This window comes from Piliocolobus tephrosceles, chromosome 1 (assembly GCF_002776525.5).
Source record: "Piliocolobus tephrosceles isolate RC106 chromosome 1, ASM277652v3, whole genome shotgun sequence".
Lineage (NCBI taxonomy): Eukaryota > Metazoa > Chordata > Mammalia > Primates > Cercopithecidae > Piliocolobus > Piliocolobus tephrosceles.
The window spans coordinates 171,463,716-171,475,741 of NC_045434.1; the positions used below are offsets into that span (position 1 = coordinate 171,463,716).

At 36.2% G+C, this 12,026-nt stretch overlaps 1 protein-coding gene and 1 pseudogene across 4 annotated transcripts in view; one reads left to right on the plus strand and one right to left on the minus strand.

Annotated features, from left to right (window-relative positions):
• Positions 1-3,886, minus strand: part of LOC111522966 — a 5,116-nt pseudogene extending 1,230 nt beyond the window's left edge.
• Positions 1-12,026, plus strand: part of FAF1 (Fas associated factor 1) — a 558,082-nt gene that overhangs the window by 161,426 nt on the left and 384,630 nt on the right. The gene's annotated exons all lie outside the window — the stretch shown is intronic.

Genomic DNA, 12,026 nt, shown 5'->3' on the forward strand with positions numbered 1-12,026 from the left:
CCCCCCCCCCCCTCCCCTCCCCTCTCCTTTCTCAGTTTTGTTCTTGTTGCCCAGGCTGGAATGCAGTAGTGGCACAGTCTTGGCTCACTGCAACCTCTGTCTCCCAGGTTCAAGTGATTCTTCTACCTCAGCCTCCTGAGTAGCTGGGATTACAGGTGTGCCCCACCACACCCAGCTAATTTTTTGTATTTTTAGTAGAGACGGGGTTTCATCATGTTGTTCTCGAACTCCTGACCTCAGGTGGTCCACCTGCCTTGACCTTCCAAAGTGCAGGGATTACAGGCATGAGACACCACGCCTGGCCATGAGTCTCCCTTTATGTATGCTAAGAATTTGAGTATAATTTTGAGTTGGGTTGCGTTTGAAGTTTGTTTCTCCCAGGAAATTTCTCCCAAGAAATTGTCCTAAGGAGGGGCAAACTTAGAAGGGATTCACATCTTGCTGAATATGTAGTTCAGCTTACCGAATAGAAAAGATGTTCACTGGTTTGGCTACACCAGGCTAGGCCTGGTTCGTAGTCACTAGACAAGCAGTTAGCATCTTCTGTGCAGGTGGGGAAGCCTATCAGCAAGCAGAAGAGTAGGTACACAGTGGGCTTGCAGAGAGTATGGGGTCCCTCTGTGCATGGACAGACTGCACATGGGGGTGGGCAATTTGCAGGAGTAGCAGCCTGGTGCTAACCCTCTAACCACAGGCAGGATGTGTACAGGGTTTTACAGAGGAAGTCAGAGTCCTAGTGGGTGGACAGGAGGCCTTTGAACACTTATTTGCATATTGAGAAGGCCATGCAAAGGTTATTGGTAGGCTAAGACTGCAAGGTTGCAGAGAGAGGGTGTTCTGAACCCATGGCTGAGAATACTGGATATCCTCACGCTCATACTGCTGGCTTCCAAGTTGCGGCCAGAAACTGCAGGTGAACATCTTTCTTCTGCAGTGTCCTTCCAGTGCCTTTTACAGAGAAAGGTTAATATCATCCTTACTTTAAAGGAGAGAGAGATCTAAAGAGATTTTTCTTTTTTTTCTTAAATCAGAACATAATGGAAGATGCTTTTGGATCTGAGAGTCAATAAATTGATAACTGAGACAGATGGAGATATTGGATGACAGTAAGCAGTCACTGTTGACTTAAGTTAGCTGGAAGTCCCACCACATTTTACATTTCTCTACCTTTTATTTTATTACACCTTTATTTTTCTTTTATTAAGCCTTTATTTGGAATCGCTGTTCCTTGGTACTTAAAACCTTTTCTTCCACACAGCTTTTCAAACATTTATCTTGCTCAGGGCACCCTCTGTTATAATCTTGACCATAACTTTATCATTACCAATCGCTGCCACCTCCTTTATAATCTTATTTTCAGGCACCCCTCTTTTCTCACACCATCTCATACCCGTAACCTGACTTGGAAAATACTTGAAGCACAGTAGCATCTCTAATTTATTGATGCTACCACCTTCACATTGTCTTCCAGATTCTTTGTATTCATTTTTCCTGAATCAGTTTCTTGGCTCCATCATTATGTTGACACTGCTGTGGGACGAAAACTTGGAGCCCAGGTCTTCGGGCTCTAGATTCAGATTCCAGTATACTAGAGATGACAAACAGTTTTAACATTTAAACCAATTCTGTTCAGTTATATTTTGCTGTGTGCAAAGGCCATTAATAGTGTCTGCCTCAAACAGTATATTAAGGTTTATGGAATTATGTACAGGTTTAGCAGGAAAAAGTGAATATCTAAGTATCTGCCATGTACACATATTTCTCCCTGTAGCCATGTTTGTTTCAAAGCATCTTAAAAATCAGTTGTAATTGACAACCTGTAGAATGGGAGAAAATATTTGCAAACTATTCATCTGACAAGGGATTAAAATCCAGAATATATAAGGAATTCAACTCAACTGCAGAAAAACAAATACTATGATTTAAAAAAATGGGCAAATGATCTGAATAGACATTTCTCAAAAGAAGACATACAGATGGTCAACAGATACATGAAAAAATGCTAAGCATCACTAATTATCAGGGAAATGCTAACCAAAACCATAATGAGATATCATCTCACCCTAGTTAAAGTGGCTACTATAAAAAAGACAGATAATGACAAATGCTGGTGGATGCAGAGAGAGGGGAGCACTTATACCCTGTTGGTGGGAATATAAATTAGTACGGACATTATGGAAAACAGTATGGAGGTTCCTCAAAAAATGGAAAGAGCTACCATATACCCAGCAGTTCTCACAGCTGGAATATATTCAAAATATGGTAAATCAGTATTTTGAAGTGATATCTGCACCCCTATGCTTATTGCAGTACTGTTCACAATAGCCAAGATATAGAATCATCCTAAATGTTCATCAAAGGATGAATGAATTAAAGAAAATGCAATACACACACACACACAATGGAATATCATTCAGCCTTAAAAAGAATGAAATCCTGTTATTTACAGCAACATGGATAGAACTGGAGGACATTCTGTTAAATGAAACGTCAGGCACAGAAAGACAAATACTGCATGTTCTTATATGTGAGAGCTTAAAAAGGTTGATCTCATTGAGGTAGTGAACAGAATGGTGGTAACCAGAGGCTGGAAGGGTGGTAGGGAGTGGGGGATGAAGAGAGGTTGGTTTATGTGTACAAAAATAGATAGAAGGAATAAGTTCTGATGTTCTGTAGCACAGTAGACTGACTATAATTAATAATAATTTATTGTATATATTTAAATAGCTAGATTTGGAGTGTCCCCAACACAAATAAATGATAAATGTTTGAGGTGATGGATATCCCAATTACCCAGATTTTATCATTGTACATTGTATGCTTGTATCAAAATATCACATGTACTCCATAAATATATACAGCTATTATATGTCCATAAAATGTAGAAAAAGAATTAGGTCAGAAACCATAGGCAAACCCTCTTATCAATGTGTGACATATAGCTCTCAATATTTAAAAAAAATTAGTTCTGTGATCACTAGTAGAATGTTGAAGTAGCACATTTAGGTTTTGGTTTTAGAGAAAGATAGTTGGCATTCGATAACATCTCTATTTCTGTCACCTGCCATGATAGTTTATAAAGCTAGTAAGTCCAAAATGAGTTTATCTCATTCTCTTATGTATGAATTCAAATATTATGTTGAGTCCCTTACTATGTGCTAGCGCTGTTTTAGGCACAGGGGATGTAGCAGTGAACAAGACAAAATCCACAGTCTTATTGGATTTTATATTCTTGAGCAGATGGGAGTCAGATAATCTGCAAAAGTAAATTTATAAATATACAGTGTAATTTTATAATATGATAAATATCACGAAGAAAACCAAATAGAATAGTAGAATAGCATGACTAAACATATAGAGGGGATTATTTTATATTGTAGAGTCAGGTAGGGTTATTTTATGGGGTAGCATTTTAGCTGAAATGTGAGAATGAGGAGCCAGCCAGGTGAAGATCTGAGGAAAAAGCACTGTGAAAACAGAAGGAAAAGCAAACACAAAAGTGCTGAGGTGAGAGCAAACGTGTTGGAGAAAGAGGTAGAAATCTAATGTGGCTAGAGTATAGTGAGCAAAGGAGTGTGCTTAGAGGAGAAGACTAAGCAGAGGTAGGGGTCCGGTTTTATAGGACTTTGTAGACAAGAATTTTGTGTGTGGCAAGAATATTTTAGTTTGATAATTCATAGTCCAAAAATGATTTTTTCAGTAATGCATGTAATATTAAAATACATGCTTAAGAATGATCTAAAATTATACTGGTTTGGATTACAAAATGGTGTTCTCTTAATATAGACCTCAAATGGCAAGCTAAAAACTAATTATTGATTCAGGGAAGTAATTACTCAGACTCTTGGCTCTTTTTCTTGGTATCTACCTACCTCCCTTTCACCATTTGGGCTGCACCCACCTAGGAACTCAAAATCTAGAGTTTTTACATGAGAATGAAATTATTGGTTTTAGTTAGTCAATGTGAAAGGGTTAGTACTCCTAGTTAGTTGAGGATCCAACACTCCTGCTTAGGGTAATGACTCTTAATATACTTAGAGTATAACAGAGTCTTAAATTTTTGGTCAGTAAGAAGAAATAAAGTTCAGAATTCCAAGTAAGTTAGAAAGTATAATGAGGCCCTTGCATTCCTGGTCAGTCAGGAAGTGTAACAGAGTCCAAAACTCTTAGTCTGGAAATGTAATGATCCAGCATTCCTAGTTAGTCAGGAAGTATAACAGTCCAGCACTTAGGCAGCTATTGCTTAGCAACTGGTATGAAGGTTGATGGAAGGGAAACAAACTGATAGTTAAAGTGAAGTTTTGGAATCACTAATTTATTCAGGCCATGCTTTTAATTGATCTCCTTAAAAATTTTATGCCCCATATCTGAGTTTTTCTTTTTACCTTAATAACTTTAAAAAATTTTACTATCTGGCTTTTTATTTTTTACAGTTATCTTCATTTCTTACCATGTTAACAGATTGGCCACTTCAAAATGTTGTTTTTCAGATAATATCATATCTTTCTTTTCTTTGCTAGTCAAAGGCTTAGGCCGTTATCTTCCTTTTTACTACAACCCTAAAGGCAAAGAAAGAAATGGGAAAAAAAGGCTTGGTTTATTCTATATTTCTTCTGAGTTTACTGGTATTTTTTTTTTATGTATTTTGTTTTAATGCATGAACATACATGGATATTATTGAAAAATTTAAAACTATATGGAAACACAAAGGAGAAAGTCACCATCTTACACTACAACTTTTGGCACTTTGATATGTTTCCTTCTAGTCTTTTTTTTCTTCCTGTGATTATATATAAGCATGTGTACATACATACCAATTTATCTTAAACTCTTTTGGGTTACAAATATCTTAAAAATTTTGAAGCCTGTAGATGAGAGAAAATATATAAATGTTGAAGACAAAATTTTGTATATATGTGTCAAGGGGATTTAGGAATCAGTATCAGCAAGGATCTTTTTCATTCACTATCCTGTGCTGTTGAAACTTCTTTTAAATCTTGTTCTTAGTGCTGTAGTGGAGCCATTGCTGCGCCAGATCTTTGGCCATAGTAGTGCTATTGTTGGAATGTAAGGTTACTGTTATCACTCTTACAGTTTGTGTTCACTGTTAGCTATTTTTATCAAATAATAGCATTCATATGTGAAGGGACTGGGTCCTGATGGACTTCTAGTCTCAGTAATATGTGACATCAATACCAGTCTTAACTTCAGTAACCCATTTGATCATTTTTTTCTTGACTGAGTTGTATTTCATTATAGGAGATGTTATAATTTATTTAATCTATTAATATAAATGTAGGCTCTGTAATTTTCTCTACCATAAGTAAAACAGTGATGCAGTAAATACCCTTATATTTACTTGTCTGACAATTTTCTTGGGATAAATTCCTAAAAGTGAAATTGCTTAGTCAAATTTGATATGAATTGCCTGGTTGTGCCTGAGAAGTATACCAATATATAGATAACAGTGTGGTCTTTGCTAACACTGGTCATTATGGAATACTTTTATTAGTTATAATGTTTATAAAGTGAAATACATAAATCTAAAGTATATAGTTAGATGTTTTTTGACAGTTCTATACGTCTGTGTATTTAATACCTTTAGCAGTGTATAGAACATTTCCATTGTCACAGGAAGATTCCTTATAAATCTTCCTGTATTCTTACTGGCCATCTATTTTTTTTTCCTTTGGTGAAGTATCTATTAAAATCTTTTGTAGATTTTGTAAAATATTTAGATTTTCTTCTTCTTACTGAGTTATAGAAGTTCTTCATATATTGTGGATACTAGTCTTTTGTCATGTATTTGTAGAATAAACACATTTCTGGTATGTGGCTGGCCATTTCATTTTCTTAGTGGGGTCTTTTGACAGTCAAAGGTTTTAATTTGAATAAAATTCAATTTATGAATTATTATTTATACTTTCTTGTCCTCTGTGGGAAATCCTTTCCTTAACCAAGGCCATAAAGATTTTTTCCTATGTTTTCTTCTAGAAATTTTACAGTTTTTAGCTTTTATGTTAAGGTATATGATACATTTTGAGGTAATTTTTGTGTATGGTGTGAGTGTAGATTTGAAGTTTTTTTATTTTTTCTGCCAAATGGATATTCAGTTGTTTTAGCACCAATTTTGAAAAGATTATTCCTTCCTTATTAAATTGCCTTGTCCCTTACTGAACATCAGTTAGATATACAGAGATATTATGCTATGGCTTTGAGGAATGGGTTTGTTCATAGTATTGAAGTATAAGGAGTCAGAAACTAGGCTTTGTATGTTTGGAAGTTGATTAAATTTGAAAAGCCTTAGCTTTTTGAAATTCTTTTTCTTTTATTCTGTTTCAAGTATCTTGGGATGGCTGTAGTAGAATCTGATTTGTAATGCATTTGTTTTCAGTGTGGCATATCCAGATATTTTTCTCTCTCCTTTTTCAATTACTAGTTTTTGTCAAACTATTTTCTGGAATTGAAGGTTAAACAGGATTGTAGCCATCTTGAAATAGGTATTATAAGGACCTGACAGGTCATAAGTCTCCCTGTGTAGAACTCCTCACCCTTGCTTCCTGTGAAAGCATAAAATGTTGGAATTAGCAAAATCCAATCAACAGTATATAGGCCCTTTCTTTATTACTTTTATTTACTGACATCTTTTTCTCTTGTCAGGCTATTATTAGTGATCATGGCCTTATGAAATTCTGGTTGAATAAAGCACCTGGAGAAATAGTAATTTATAAATATGAAACAAGACTAAAGTCTATTAATACCAGACTTCTTTGCATATCAAACAAATATTGCGAATTTTTAGCGAGAGTATGTGAACTTGGAATGCGTGACCATTTGATAGTAGTCATTTGCTTGGTGTTGGTGTCACCATTATAAACTAACGCAAGCAAATGCATCTCCTAAGTAGGCAGTAGCTTGATTTTTTTTCTTGTTTATACAAATAATAGTAGAAATGAAATGAACTCCTTTTTTTCTGCGTTTCTTGCACAGTTGCCAATAAAAAATGCAGTCATTAAGCAAGCAGGGTAAGAAATATAATAAATATATATTTCTTTTTATGAATAAAACTTCTCTGCTTCTTGCAGTAGATTCTTTGTGCTCCAATCACATCAAAAAAAGCAGTACCTGAGGTCATAGGTGTGCCTGGTAGCACAGCTAAGTTGGATATATTCCCCCTTGTGTTTTTGTCACAAACATTGATCTTAGGTGTTTATAATTTGATAGTGAATACTGGAAACATATATTCAGCTTCCAGTGTTAGTGTAGAAAGAACACCATCTGATGGATTGGTCGGAGTTAAATTTGAATCTGATTTGGATACTTTTATTGTTACAATTTTGAAAGAGTTATTACTAAATCTTTTTTTTTTTTTTTGAGATGGAGTCTCGCTCTGTCGCCCAGGCTGGAGTGCAGTGGCCTGATCTCAGTTCACTGCAAGCTCCGCCTCCTGGGTTCACGCCATTTTCCTGCCTCAGCCTCCCGAGTAGCTGGGACTACAGGCGCCTGCCACCATGCCCGGCTAGTTTTTTTGTATTTTTTTTAGTAGAGACGGGGTTTCACCGTGTTAGCCAGGATGGTCTGGATCTCCTGACCTCGTGATCCGCCCGTCTCGGCCTCCCAAAGTGCTGGGATTACAGGTGTGAGCCACTGTGCCCGGCACTAAATCTAATAGTAATAATGATGTATTCTTTATAGTTATCACATTTAAGGAGTTTTCAAAATAAAATCCTCTGCATGTTATTTCTCTGAGAGGAAATTACATTATTTAGAATGTTTATATTTGCAAAACCCAGTAACGTCTGTGGGAGCAGCTGATTGTCACAGATATTTTCTAGAAAAATTGCAGAATAATGTGTATTTATAATTTAATTTTTATAATTATATGAAATATGTATATCTTAAATTTATAATTCTACATGCAGACTTGTTCATGTAAAATTATATATATTTATAACAAAACATAGCTTATATAAAATTATATATAATTATATATTTATAACTTACACTTTTACTTTAATATGTAAAATTAAAAGTCATGTAAAATTTTACATTAACATGTAAAATTATAAATTAATGTAATATTATATGTTAATCCTATAGTTTACATGAGTTTCATAGGATAAAATGTTTTGTTAAACAATTCGGGGCTTTGAAAATATCAGTTGATGAATACCCTCAAATATAGATTCTTCATTTTATTTTATTTTTTAAAGAAACATCCACCATCTGATGGTATCTGCAGGCTTTACCACAGATGATTCAGTCCATAAAACCATCCTGTTGTGATATAACAAAATACGTTTAAAAAGCTGTGCATGCCTTTATGATTTGATTTTGTTTTTTAAGGGATGATAGAGGTGCTTTGTGTTTTTAAGGGACACATTGTATACAGGAGTATCCGGCCGGGTGCAGTGGCTCACGCCTGCAATCCCAGCACTTTGGGAGGCCGAGATGGGCGGATCACGAGGTCAGGAGATCAAGACCATCCTGGCTAACGTGGAGAAACCTGTTCTCTACTAAAAATACAAAAAATTAGCTGGGTGTGGTGGCGGGTGCCTGTAGTCCCAGCTACTCGGGAGGCTGAGGCAGGAGAATGGCTTGAACCCAGGAGGCGGAACTTGCAGTGAACAGAGATCGTGCCACTGTACTCCAGCCTGGGCAACAGAACGAGACTCCGTCTCAAAAAAAAAAAAAAAAAGACATTACACTTACAAAGAGACAATTGGAAGAATTGAAAGAATTCAAATATGTACTATTTTGTAGTTGCAACATAGAGTCAATATTAATTTTTTTTTGACTTTGATAATGATATTGTGGTTATAAAGAGAATATCCTTATTCTAATGCTGGGACAGAGTGTCATAATGCTTGCAATTTACTTTCTTTTGAAATTGTTTTATTTTTAATTGATACATCATAATTGTGTATGTTTATAAGGTTGCAATTTACCTTCAAATGTGAAAGAAATGGTATATGTATTTGACCAGAAAGGATGAAAGTAAACTTATCAGAGTATTAACAATTATTGAATCCATGTGAAAGGTACATTGATGTTCATTGTACTTTTCTTTCAAGTTTTCTCTAGCTGGAAATTTTTTAAAACAAAAAAGCTGGGGACAAAATCTCCACAAAGAATAAACTGTAACATTAGGACAGTGCAACTTACTATTTTTGGTCCAATTTTTGTCTCTAACATTATCCTTTGTAAGAGATTATTGAATATATGTTCAATACTTATTATTTTGTTTCCTACAGTTTAATAATGCTTCATGATTTTAGAATGTTTTGCAGTTTACAAAACATATGGCTGGGTGTGGTGACTCATGCTATAATCCCAGCACTTTGGGAGGCTGACATGGGAGGATCACCTGACCCTGGAGTTCAAAGTTAAAGTGAGCTATGATCACACCACTGCACTCCAGCCTGGACAATAGAGTGAGACCCTGTCTCAAAAACAGAAAACAAAAAAACCCAAAAAAACAAAAAACAAAAACCACACACAAAAAAATCCCCCAAAAAACTACGTACAGAGAGAGTATTTATGTACATCCTATTTCTATTTTGTGAAATAGACGAGATAGGTGGTATTTTCCTCACTTTACAAATGAACAGTGTGAGTTTTAGACAAGTATTCCCAAGATCATAGCTAGCTACTTTTGTGCCCAGACTTCCCTCCTAAGCCTTGGAGTCTTCCCTGTATCAACCTTGATGTCCCACAGATTATTTTAAATGCAGTGTATCACCACAAACTTGTTCCTTTTTTCCTCTTTATATTATTCCCTGGTAATGGTGCCTTGATCTACCCAAATAGACCAGTCGCACATCTGGAAGGCGTCCGACAATTACTATACTCTTACCTAATTGGCTCTAGGGGAGAAGAAATGGGGAAGAGAACTAATGTTTTTTAAGTACATATTTAATATCTGGTTCTATGTGTTCGATGATTTTCATGAATCTTATTAAATCCTTTCAACAGCTACTGTGTTTAGATGGTGTCTCCAATTTTACAGTTTCATAGTAGAGATTTAGAAATAGGCTTAACGAGGTTAAGTGATTTTTTTTTTTTTTTTTTTTTTTTTGAGATGGAGTCTCGCTTTGTCACCTAGACCCAGGCTGCCAGGCTGGAGTGCAGTGGCACGATGTCAGCTCACTGTAACCCTCCTCTCCTGGGTTCAAGTGAATCTCCTGCTTCAGCCTCCTATTAAATGATTCGTTCTAAGTTGCAAAGCTCATAGACAGTGACTGTGGGATTTGAATTTAGGTCTTAAACTTTCTAAAGTCTGCATTATTTCCAATGTACATAAGCAAATTTCTTTTAAATCTTTCTCTTAACTTTTTATAACACTACCATTGCTTATGTGTCAGTTTGGATTACTGAAAGAGCCTACTTACTCAGTTTTTCTGTATTCAACCTTATTTCCTTTAGTTAAGCTTCCATGCTGTTGACAGAGTGATCTTTCTAAAATCCCACTCTGGTCATATTGCTTCTCTTCATTGATAGAATGAAAATGGCAAATAAAGCACTTCATATAATCTAGTTCTTGCCTTCTTTTTTCGTCTTCCCGTACTTCCACACATCTGTGCTACTCCTCAGCCACACTGAAAAATGGAATTAAAGCTTTAGTCTGTCATAACTCCTTGCCCTTATAATTGTTACTACCCTAGTCTTTCATTCTTTGCTGTGTTATCTGTTGCATTCACTATTCAAGACTCCAAAGAGTAAGTTCCTATAGGAAGTCTTTGTAATGCCTTCACTGGCTGTATTAGGTATTTTTCCTTTGCCATGTGCAACATCTGTTATAGAACTACATTATAACTATTTGTTTTCAAGCCTTTTGCTGTAATACTGTGAATTCCTTGAAAGTCATACCTCACAGATATTCAGTGTTCAGTAAATGTTTATTATTGAATGGAGATTAATGAACCTCCTTCTAATCCCCACACTATGAATATACTTTTCCTTAGGGAGGCTAAAATATATCAGTTTTTCCATAGAGGTTGTTGTGACTTTTATATTTATTTATTTTGTTCATCCTGAGTATTGGAATAGTAGTGAGGGACCTGATTTCTAGTTTCGGTTCTGCCACTTATTTACCATACTCTTTTAGGCAAGTTAGTGTAATTTGGCCTTGGTCTCTTGGCCTCAGTTATCATCCATTTAATAGCAGGTTGAATTAAGTGTTTCCTGACCTCTTACCTGTCTTTCCCAATAACTCTGATTTCTTGGGAAGGGTTTTGAGCAGAGATATGACATGTTGTTAGTGGTCTTATGAGTTTCCACTTTGACAGAATGTGTAGGATGGGTTGGAAGGGTGTATTAGTCCATTCTTGCATTGCTATAAAGAACTACCTGAGACAGGGTAATTTATAAAGAAAAGAAGTTTAATTGGCTCACAGTTCTGCAGGCTGTACAGGAAACATAGCTGGGGAGGCCTCAGGAAACTTACAGTCGTGGTGGAAGGAAAGCAAAGGGGAAGCAGGCACATCCAACATGGCTGGTGCCAGGAAGAAGATGGCGAAGGGAGAGGTGCTACACCCTTTTAAACAACCAGATCTCATGAGAACTCGCTATCATGAGAACAGCAAGGGGGAAATCTGCCCCCATGATCCAGTTGCCTCCCAGCAGGCCCTTCCTCTAACATTGCAGATTACAATTTGACATGAGATTTGGGCGAGGACGTAAATCCAAACCATATCAAAGGGCATAAACAGATGAATGCAGAGAGACCGTTTAAGAGAGTAATGTGGTTTCATGAGCGCCTGGAATGTGATCAATATTTGGAAAAGGAGAAGTAATTGTGAAAGAAACTTTACAATTTGAAATGGTAAGGGCAGATGTGGTATCACAGAAAGATATCTGGTCTTTGTCCCTGATTTTTGGCACAGAGGTCTTAAAACCCTTGGAATTTCCTGAGCCATAAGGGTAATAGAAGTGTCTTTTGTTCTAATGAGGCTACTCTTGGTGGGCCCTTAGATAGCTTCAGGATGGGGGCTAGTCGCCAGGAAGATGAAGCCTTGATTAGAAGC